Below are 10,127 nucleotides of genomic sequence, written 5' to 3' on the forward strand. Positions count from 1 at the left end.
CCTGCTTGTAGTTCTGGTCCCCACTCAAAGTATATACTATATGCTTTCTCCAAAATCCAAAGAAACCCAGAAACCATTATGCCTCTTTCTTTTTCTTTCTTTCCCTCCCCTCTCCCCTCCCCTCCCCTCCCCTCCTCTTCTTCCCTTTCCTTCTTTCTTTTTTTTTTTGAGACAATGTCTTGCTTTGTCACCCAGGCTGGAGTGCAAGTGCAATCACAGCCCACTGCTCACTGCAACCTACACTTCCCAGGCTCAAGCAATCCTCCCACCTCAGCCTCCCAAGTAGCTGGGACTACAGGTGCACACTACCATGCCTGGCAAATTTTTGTATTTTTTGTGGAGACAGAGTTTTGCCGTGTTGTCCAGGCTAGTCTTGAACTTCTAGGCTCAAGTGATCCTCCAGCCTTGGCCTCCCAAAGTGCTGGGATTACAGGCGTGCGCCCCCATGCTTGGCCTATGCCTCTTTATTTATCATAGATGGCGCAATATTCTACCACCTGTCTTTACCTTATAACACATGTATTGGATTGCTGGATTCTTCAAAATTTCAACAATGCGGTAGGCCTCTGAATCTCTATGGAATTATTTCTCGCTATGTACTTACTTGGGCATGTAGGGTATTTGCCACTTCTTGCTCATAATTCACATTAGCATCATGCCACTCATGCAGTCAACCAGAATTATGTTTTGCAGAATGTCAAGATGGAGTTACCTGCAAATGATGACAGAACAAGAGAAGGAGAAAGCAGCCTGGATCACATATTGGCTTTGGCCTGTCTCTTTCCTGTTCTATGGCTGTGACCTGTACCCTCCCTGAACCCTCCTTGGAAGGAACAACTTGGCTAACCTGATTAATGCTTAGCTGCCAAAAGATTGAGTTCTCAATGAAAATCATATGGTAATTTTAGTAATACCTTTGTGTATGACCTTGAAAAATACAGACACAAATTTCTAACGCATTTGAGGAAGTAATAAAGTTTAAAAGAGTTAGAGGGTGCGGGAAGAAAGCAGCTTTTTTTATCTGGGCTCCCAGCTAAACCCCACCCATATGCCTGAAACCGTGGCCCCAAGTGAAAACAGCTGACCCCATTTTTCTGCCCAAATGTTACCTTTTTGGCCTGCCATGCTCCTATCCTGTGCCCATAGAAGACTTCAGCTGGCAGAGCAACACAAGCGGCTGAGCAGAGAGCAGAGAAGCAACTGAGCGTTGGAGACTATGGATAGACGTGGCTAACTTCAGACAGGGCGGCTTCACAAAGGGGCAGCCGGGCTTTAGGGAGAGAGAGATCACTTTCCCAATCCATTTTCAGTCTCCCTTTCTGCTGAGAGCCACCCACTGCTCAATAAAGTCTTCTGCATTCATCAACCTCTCAAACAGTTCGTGTGACTTGATTCTTCCTGGATGCTGGACAAGAACCTGGGTGCTGAGAGGTCAGAGGCTGCCACCTTGACCCTCCAGTGAGCTGGTTGGCACTTCCCTGTCCCTGGACGGCTAAGCTGACAGAGCATTGGTCATAACACGCTTGGACTCTGGCCAGTTCCAGTGTTTGTTCGCTTCAGTTCCTGCACTTGCTTGCTCGCACCCTCCCTCCTGAGAGGAGGAGTGGCCATCAGCGGGCTGAGTGAAAGAGCCACTCCAGTTCCTGCCTGCGAAGGGGATCAACAAAGTATCCCATCGCATCAAGATACCTCTGAATATGAACAGCTAGGAATCATGATGGCTGCAAAGATGGCTATTACCCAAATTGTGAAGAAGAGAAAGAGAAGGAAAACCAGAACCCTGAAGATACATAAAATTATTATGTGCAAGTAGCCAATGACATGAGACAGCAGGGATTTGATATTTTTGATACTGAGGCATACCAGTGGTCATCATCCCAACCTACAGGAGCTCAAGGGCATCCTAAACAAGTACATAGCCATATAGTCTTAATGCTACTATAGGAAATTATATAGGAAAGAAAAATCTTTTCAATAAATGGTGCTGGAAAAACTAGATGGACATATGGAAAAATATTAGTCTCAATCCTTACCTCATGCTACACAAAAAACTAATTTTGAGATGCATCATGGACCTAAACTCAAAAGCTAAAACTAAAAGGCTTCTAGAGAAAAACAGAAGAATATCTTCATGACTGTGGGGTTGGCAAAGATTTTTTCCATGAGACCAAAAAGTACCAACCTCAAAAAAACTAACACATTGGATTTAATCAAAATGTAAAACCATAAGAGACACCGTTAAGCAAATGAATAAACAAGCCAGGACCAAAAGAAAATATTTGTAATACATACATCTGACAAAGGATGTGTATCTAGGGGATGGAAAGAATTCTTACAACTCAGTAATAAAGATAACTCAGTTTTAAAATTTGTCAAAGAGACATTTATAAGCAAAAAAAAGAAGCTCAACTTAACACTCATACTTTATGCAAAAATTAACTCAAATGATATTATGAACTTATATGTAAAATATAAAACCATAAAATGTTTAGGAAAAAATAGGAGAAATTTCAGGACTTAGGACTAGCAAATAATTCTTTGACGTGACATACATGTTCCTCTTACACAATCTGTAAAAGAAAAAATTGACAAATTGGATCTCACTGTAAATGAGAAAGAGACTTAGGCAAACATTTTAGAAAAGAAAAAAAAATTCAAATGACCAAAAAGCACATGAAATGGTAGTTACACAAGTGTGTACATTTGCTAAAACTCATCAAACTGTACACTTAAGATGTGTGAATTTCAATGTATATAAACTATTCTTCAATAAAAATACATTTTAAAAAAGAATATTTTTATAAGTTGAACAGAGAAGCAATATTCATGTTGATAAAGATCAATTATTTCCCTTCCTACCTTACACTCACTGTCAGAATCGTAACTGCGAGATTCAGAAAAACAAAGATAAAGAGGGCACTCTAAAAGTTTCCAGGAAAAATTTCGAGTTCTTCTTAAAAAAAGAAAAGAAGGAAGGAAGGAAGGAAAGAAAAATAAGCAAATAAAGAAAATGGAAAAAAATCAGACATCTCATCAGCCATAATGAAAACTAGAATATGGTAGGGTAAAGGTCTTCAAGGTTTAAAAAAAATAATTCCTCTTGAACCTAGAATTATTTACTCAGTCAAACTATCAACAAAGTGTAGTGTCAAAATAAATTCATTTTAAGACATAAAGGGATTCCTGAAATCTACATTATTTGTACCTTAAAATAATTTTTTCAAATTAAGATATAATTCACATACCATGAAGTCTACCATTTTAAAGGGTACAATTCAGTCGATGTTAATATATTCACGAGGTTGGGCAATCATCTCCAGTGTCTCTTTCCAAAACATTTCATCACATTATAAACACCATACCAATTAGCAGCCATTCCCATTCCTCCAATACCCGATCACTGGCAAGCACTTATCTCTTTTCTGTTTCTATGGATTTGCTTATTCTGTACATTTCCTATAAACGGAATCATACAATATGATGTCATTATCAGCATTCTATTTCTTTTAATGGCTGAATAATATTCCATTGCATGCATATATCACATTTTGTTTATACATTAGCCAATTAATAGACATTTGGGCTGTTTCTACTTTTTGGCTATTATAAATAATACTGCCGTGAAGATCTGTGTACAACTTGTTGTGTGAACCTATGTGTTTAATTCTTTTAGGTATATATGTAGGATTGAAAGTTCTAGGTCATACAGTAACTCCACATTTAATTTTTTGAGGAACCACCGACTTCTTTTGCACAGAAGCCATACCATTTTACATTTCCACCAGTGATGGACAAGAATTCTAGTTTTTCTACATCCTCTCAAACACCTGTTATTGTCCATATTTTTTATTATAGCCATCCTAGTGGGTGTGAAATGGTATGTCATTTTGGTTTTGATTGGCATTTCCCTAATGTTATGATCTGCTCCCACTCCCTGACCCCGATATTAATATGTTGAAATTCTAACACCTAAGGTGGTATTATTAGGGGTTGGAAAGCCTTCGAGATATGATTAGGTTACGAAGGCTCTGCCCTCATGAATGGTAAGAGCGCCCTTATAAAGGAAGCCTGAGAAGTGCCCCTTTGTCCCCTCCATCATGTGAGGACACCATAAGAAGGTGCCATCGATGAAGCAGAAAGTGGGCTTTCACCACCCACTGAATCTGCTGGTGCCTTGATCTTAGACTTCCCACACTCCAGAACTGTAAGAAATAAATTTCTTTTGTTTATAAGCTATCCAGTTTATGGTATTTTGTTATAGCAGCCTTAATGGACCAAGGAACCTAATAACTAATAATGTTGAGCATCTTTTTATGTGCTTAGTAGCCATGTATATGTTTTCTTTGGATAAATGTTTATCCAAATCATTTGCTGATTTAAAAAAATAGACTTTATTTTATAGAGCAATCTTAGATTCCCAGCAAAACTGAGTGGAAAGTACATAGTTCCAGTACACACCCTGCTCAGCACATGCAGCTCTGCTCCCCCACCTCCTGCTTCTTAATCAACATCCTTAGCAGAGTGGTACATTTGTTACAATTTATGAACCTGCATTGACGTATCATTACCACCCAAAGTCCATAGTTTACATTAGATTTCTCTGTTGGTGTTTTACATTCTATGGATTTGGACAAATTATAATGACATGTATCTGCCATTCTAGTATCACAGAGTATTTTCAATTCCCTAAAAATCCTCTGTGCTCCGCCTGTTCATCCCTTCCTCCCTGCAATTTTTGGCAACCACTGATGTTTTTACTGTCTCCCATAGTTTTGCCTTTCCCAGACTGTCATACAGTTGGATACAGTATGTAGACTTTCAGATAGGCTGCTTTCACTTAGTAATATGCACTTAAAGCTGGAGTGTAGTGGTGCAACCTTGGCTCACTGCAACCTCTGCCTCCCAGGTTCAAGCAATTCTCCCACCTCAGCTTCCAAAGTAGCTGCAACTACAGGCATGGGCCACCATGCCTGGATAGCCCCCCCGCCATTTTATTTATTTATTTTTTTGAGATGGAGTCTTGCTCTGTCGCCCAGTCTGGAGTGCAGTGGCGCAATCTCGGCTCACTGCAACTTTCGTCTCCCGGGTTCAAGCAATTCTTCTGTCTCATCCTTCCAAGTAGCTGGGATTACAGGCGTGCATCACCACACCTGGCTAATTTTTGTATTTTTAGTAGAGATGAGGTTTCGCTATGTTTGTCAGATTGGTCTCGAACTCCTGACCTCAGGTGATCTGCCTATCTCAGACTCCCAAAGTGCTGGCATTACAGGTGTGAGCGACTGAGCCCATTTTTTAAGTGCTGAATAATATTCCATTGTCTGGATGTACCAGACACCTGGTTTATCCATTCACCTACTGAAGGAAATATTGGTTGCTTCCAGGTTTTGGCAATTATGGCTAAAGCGCTTATAAACATCCATGTGCAGGTTTTTGGATGGATATATATTTTCAGCTCCTTTGTGTAAATACCAAGGAATGCAAATGCTGGATCATATGGCATATTAGTCAAGATTCTCCAGAGAAACAGAACCAATAGGATGTATATACATTATAAAGATATTTATTATAAGAAATTAGCTCACAAAATCACAGAGGTGGTAAGCCCAAAATCTGTAGAGCTAATGTTCCAGTTTGAGTCCACAGGCTGGCAGGCTGCTGTAGAACCAGAAAGAGATAGTATTCCAGTCTGAAGCCTGTCAGGCAGAAGAGTTGTCTCTTCCTTCAGAGAGGGTCAATCTTTTGCTCTATTCAGGTCTTCAACTGATTGGATGAGGCCTATACACATTACGGAGGGCAATCTGCTTTACTTGGTCTACCAACTTAAATAGTACCCTCATCCAAAAACACCTTCACAGAAACACCCAGAATAATGTTTGACTAAATATCTGGTCAACCCATGACCGAGTCAAGTTGATACATAAAACTAATGATCACATGTGCTAGGAGTATGCTTAGATTTTGTAAAGAAGTGCCAAACTGTCTTCTGAAGTGGCTTTATCATTTGGCATTCCCACCAGCAATGAATGAGAGTTTCTGTTCCTCCACATCCTCACCAGCATTTGGTGTTGACAGCCTTTGGGATAATGGCCATTCTAATAGGTATGTAGTGGTATCTCATTTTGTTTTCATTTGCAATTTCTGTTATGGTGTATGCTTATTTTTTATATAATTATTTGCCACCTGTATATCTTCTTTAGTGAGGTGTCTGTTGAGATATTTTTGTCCATTTTTAAATTGGGTTGTTCATTTTCTTATGGCTTAATTTTAAGTGTTCTTTATATATTTTGGATACCAGTCACCCATAAACACTGTAGACTTAGGATATATTAAATTTATAAAAAATATTTTTTGTTTCTTCAATAATAAATTAACCTTAGCTTACTGTAACATTTTAACTTTATAAATGTTTTAATTTTTCAACTTGTTAACTCTCTTGTAAATAACAATTAGCTTAAAACACAAACACATTGTATAGCCATACAAAAATATTTTCTTTAAACTTGTATTCTATACGCTATTTTCTATTTTTTTAAATTTTTGTTTTATTTTTTCGTTTTAAAGATGTTATTTAAAACTAAGACACAAACACAAGCATTAACCTACGTAGTTAGTTCTGCATAGTTCTAGTTCTACATAGGGCCAGGATCGGCGATATCACTGTCTCCCACCTCCACATCTTGTTCCACTGTAAGGCCTTCAAGTGTAATAACACACCTGGAGCTGTCATCTCCCATGATAACAATGCCTTCTTCTGGAATACCTCCTGAAGGACCTGCCTGAGACTGTTTTATAGTTAACTTTCTTTAAAAAAGTAAGTAGAGGCCAGGCGCGGTGGCTCACGCCTGTAATCCCAGCACTTTCGGAGGCCGAGGCGGGCAGGTCACAAGGTCAGGAGATCGAGACCATCCTGGCTAACACGGTGAAACCCTGTCTCTACTAAAAAAAAATACAAAAAATTAGCCAGGCATGGTGGCGGGCGCCTGTAGTCCCAGCTACTCGGGAGGCTGAGGCAGGAGAATGGCGTGAACTCGGGAGGCAGAGCTTGCAGTGAGCCAAAATCACCCCACTGCACTCCAGCCTGGGTGACAGAGCAATACTCCATCTCAAAAAAAAAAAAAAAAAAAGTAAATAGAAGTAGTATTCTGTAAAATAATGATAAAAAGTATAGTATAGCAAATACATAAACTAATAGCATAGTCACTTATTATTAAGTATTATGCACTGTATATAACTGAGTGCTATAATTTTATATGCACGGCAGCACAGTAGGTTTGTTTACACCAGCATCACCATAAACATGAGTAATGTGTTGCACTATGACATTACAGTGGCTACAACCTCACTAGGCAATAGGAGTTTTTCTTCCCCATTGTAATTTTATGGAACCACCGTTGTATATGTGATCCGTCATTGACTGAAATGTTGTCAAGTGGCACATGACTGTATTTCCTTTCCTAGTCTTTGTGCATTAGCTAGGGTTTCCAGTACGATGGTGAAAAGGAGTTGTGATAGGACACATCTTGCCCTGTTTGTGATCTTAGCAATAAAGTTTTCTAGCTTCTCACCATTAAATATGATGTTAGTTGTAGTTTTTTTATTTTACTTTTTATAATCAAGTTGAGGAGGTTCACTTCCATTTCTAGTTTGCTGAGAGTTTTTATCATGATGGCTGTTGGATTTTGTCAAATGCTTTTTCTTTATTTTCTTCATCTATTGATATGATCATGTGTTTTTTTTCTTCTTTAGCCTGTTGGTGTGATGAGTTGATTTTCAGATGTTGAACTAGCCTTGTATACCCAGAATGAATCCCACTTGGTCATAGTGTATAATTCTTTTTATATATTGTTGGATTCAATTTGCTAATTTGTTGTTGAGAAATTTTTCATGTATATTCATGAGAGATATTGCTCTGGGTAAGTCTGTAGTTTCATTTTCTTTCTTTCTTTTTTTTTTTTTTTTTTTTTTTTTGATACGGAGCCTTGCTCTTTCGCCCAGGCTGGAGTGCAGTGGCGCGATCTCGACTCATTGCAAGCTCCGCCTCCCGGGTTCACGCCATTCTCCTGCCTCAGCCTCCCAACCAGCTGGGACCACAGGCGCCCGCCACCGCGCCCGGCTAATTTTTTTGTATTTTTCGTAGAGACGAGGTTTCACCGTGTTAGCCAGGATGGTCTCAGTCTCCTGACCTCGTGATCTGCCCGCCTTGGCCTTCCAAAGTGGTGGGATTACAGGCCAGAGCCACCGCGCCCGGCTGTAGTTTTATTTTCATGTAATGTTTTTGTTTTATAATATGAGGGTAATATTGGCCCCATAGAATGAGTTAGCAAGTATTCCCTCTGCTTCTATCTTCTGGAAGAAATTGTAGAGAATTGGTATAATTTCTTCCTTAAATGTTTGGTAGAATTGTCTAGCAAAAACATCTGGCCTGGTGCTTTCTGTTTTGCAAGATTATTGATTATTGATTTCTTTAATAGATATAGGCCTATTAAGATTGTCTATTTCTTCTTGTGTAAGTTTTCAGCAGATTGTATCTTTCAAGGAATTGGCTATTTCATCTATGCTATCAAATGTGTGAACATAACTTTGCTCATAGTATTTCTTTTTTATCATTTTAATGTCTGATTGGGATCTGTAATGATGTTCCCTCTTTCATTTGTTATATGAATAATTTGTGTCTTCTCTCTTATTTTCTTAGCCTGGCTAGAGGCTTATCAATTTTATTGATCTTAAAAAAAAAAAAACAGCATTTGGTTTTGTTGATTTTCTCTATTGATTTCCTATTTTCTTGTAAAAATTTTTATTGAGATAAAATATACATATGTAATTTACCATCTTTACCATTTTTAAGTGTAAAAGTCAGGAGTAATAAATACATTCATATTTTTTTCTTACCCCCTCCTCCCTGATTTCCTCGAAAAATTTCATTATTTCTGCTTTAATTTTTATTATTCCTTTCCTTCTGCTTACTTTGGATTTAATTGGTCTTTTCTAGCTTCCTAAGGTGAATGTTTTGATTACTGATTTTAGATCTTTCTTTTTTCCTAATACATGACTTTAATGCTGTAAATTTCTAAGCACTGATTTGTGGGTCCCACACATTTTGATAAAATTGTTTTTTAATTAATGTATTAAAAATTTTTAAATTTATCTTGAGATTTCTTTGTTGACTTGTGTGTTATTTGGAATTGTGCTGTTTAACCATCCAGTATTTTGAGGTTTTCCAGCTTTCATTCTGTTATTGCTTTCTAGTTTAATTCCACATTTTGTAATTTATATTCTTTTAAATTTGTTAAGGTGTAATTTATGGCCCAAAGTATGGTCTATCTCAGTGAATGTTCTATGTGACCTAGAGAAGAATGTGTATTCTGTTGTTGTTGGATGAAATGGTCTATAGCTGTCAACTATACCCAGTTGATTGATGGTATTGTCGAGTTCAACTATGTCCTTACTGATTTTTTTTGCCTGCTAGATCTGTCTATTACTGATGGAGGGCTGTTGAAGTCTCCAAGTATATTGTTAGATTTATCTTTCTCTTCTTACAGTTCTATCTGTTTTTGATTAATGTATTTCGATGTTCTGTTACTAATTAAGCACATACACATTATGGATTGTAAGGTCTTTTGGGAGAACTGACCTGCTTATCATTATATAATGTCCCTCTGTATCCTGATAATTTGCTTTGCTCTGAAGTGTGTTTTCTCTGAAATTAATATAGTTACTCACTTTTTAAAAAATTAATGCGGCCAGGCGCGGTGGCTCACGCTTGTAATCCCAGCACTTTGGGAGGCCGAGGTGGGCGGATCACGAGGTCAGGAGATTGAGACCACGGTGAAACCCCGTCTCTACTAAAAATACAAAAAATTAGCCGGGCCTGGTGGCGGGCGCCTGTAGTCCCAGCTACTTGGAGAGGCTGAGGCAGGAGAATGGCGTGAACCCAGGAGGCGGAGCTTGCAGTGAGCAGAGATTGCGCCACTGTACTCCAGCCTGGGCGACAGAGCAAGACTCCGTCTCAAAAAAAAAAAAAGAAAGAAAAAAAAAAGAAAAATTAATGCGTGTGGTATATCTTTGTCTTTCTTTTAAGTTTTAATCTAAATGTGTCCTTATAATGAAAATAGGTCACTTATAGACAA

At 38.3% G+C, this 10,127-nt stretch overlaps 1 long non-coding RNA gene across 1 annotated transcript; it reads right to left on the minus strand.

Moving 5' to 3' along the window:
- Positions 1 to 536: 536 nt before the first annotated feature.
- LOC116483151 (uncharacterized) lies at positions 537 to 3,363 on the minus strand. The gene is made up of 3 exons (XR_009211379.1): positions 3,246 to 3,363; positions 1,110 to 1,270; positions 537 to 712 (listed from the first exon to the last, which is right to left on the minus strand). It is a non-coding gene; the product is annotated as an uncharacterized LOC116483151 (long non-coding RNA).
- Between the last annotated feature and the right edge of the window lie 6,764 nt (positions 3,364 to 10,127).

Source organism: Hylobates moloch, unplaced genomic scaffold, assembly GCF_009828535.3.
Source record: "Hylobates moloch isolate HMO894 unplaced genomic scaffold, HMol_V3 SCAFFOLD_2, whole genome shotgun sequence".
Taxonomy (NCBI): Eukaryota; Metazoa; Chordata; class Mammalia; order Primates; family Hylobatidae; genus Hylobates; species Hylobates moloch.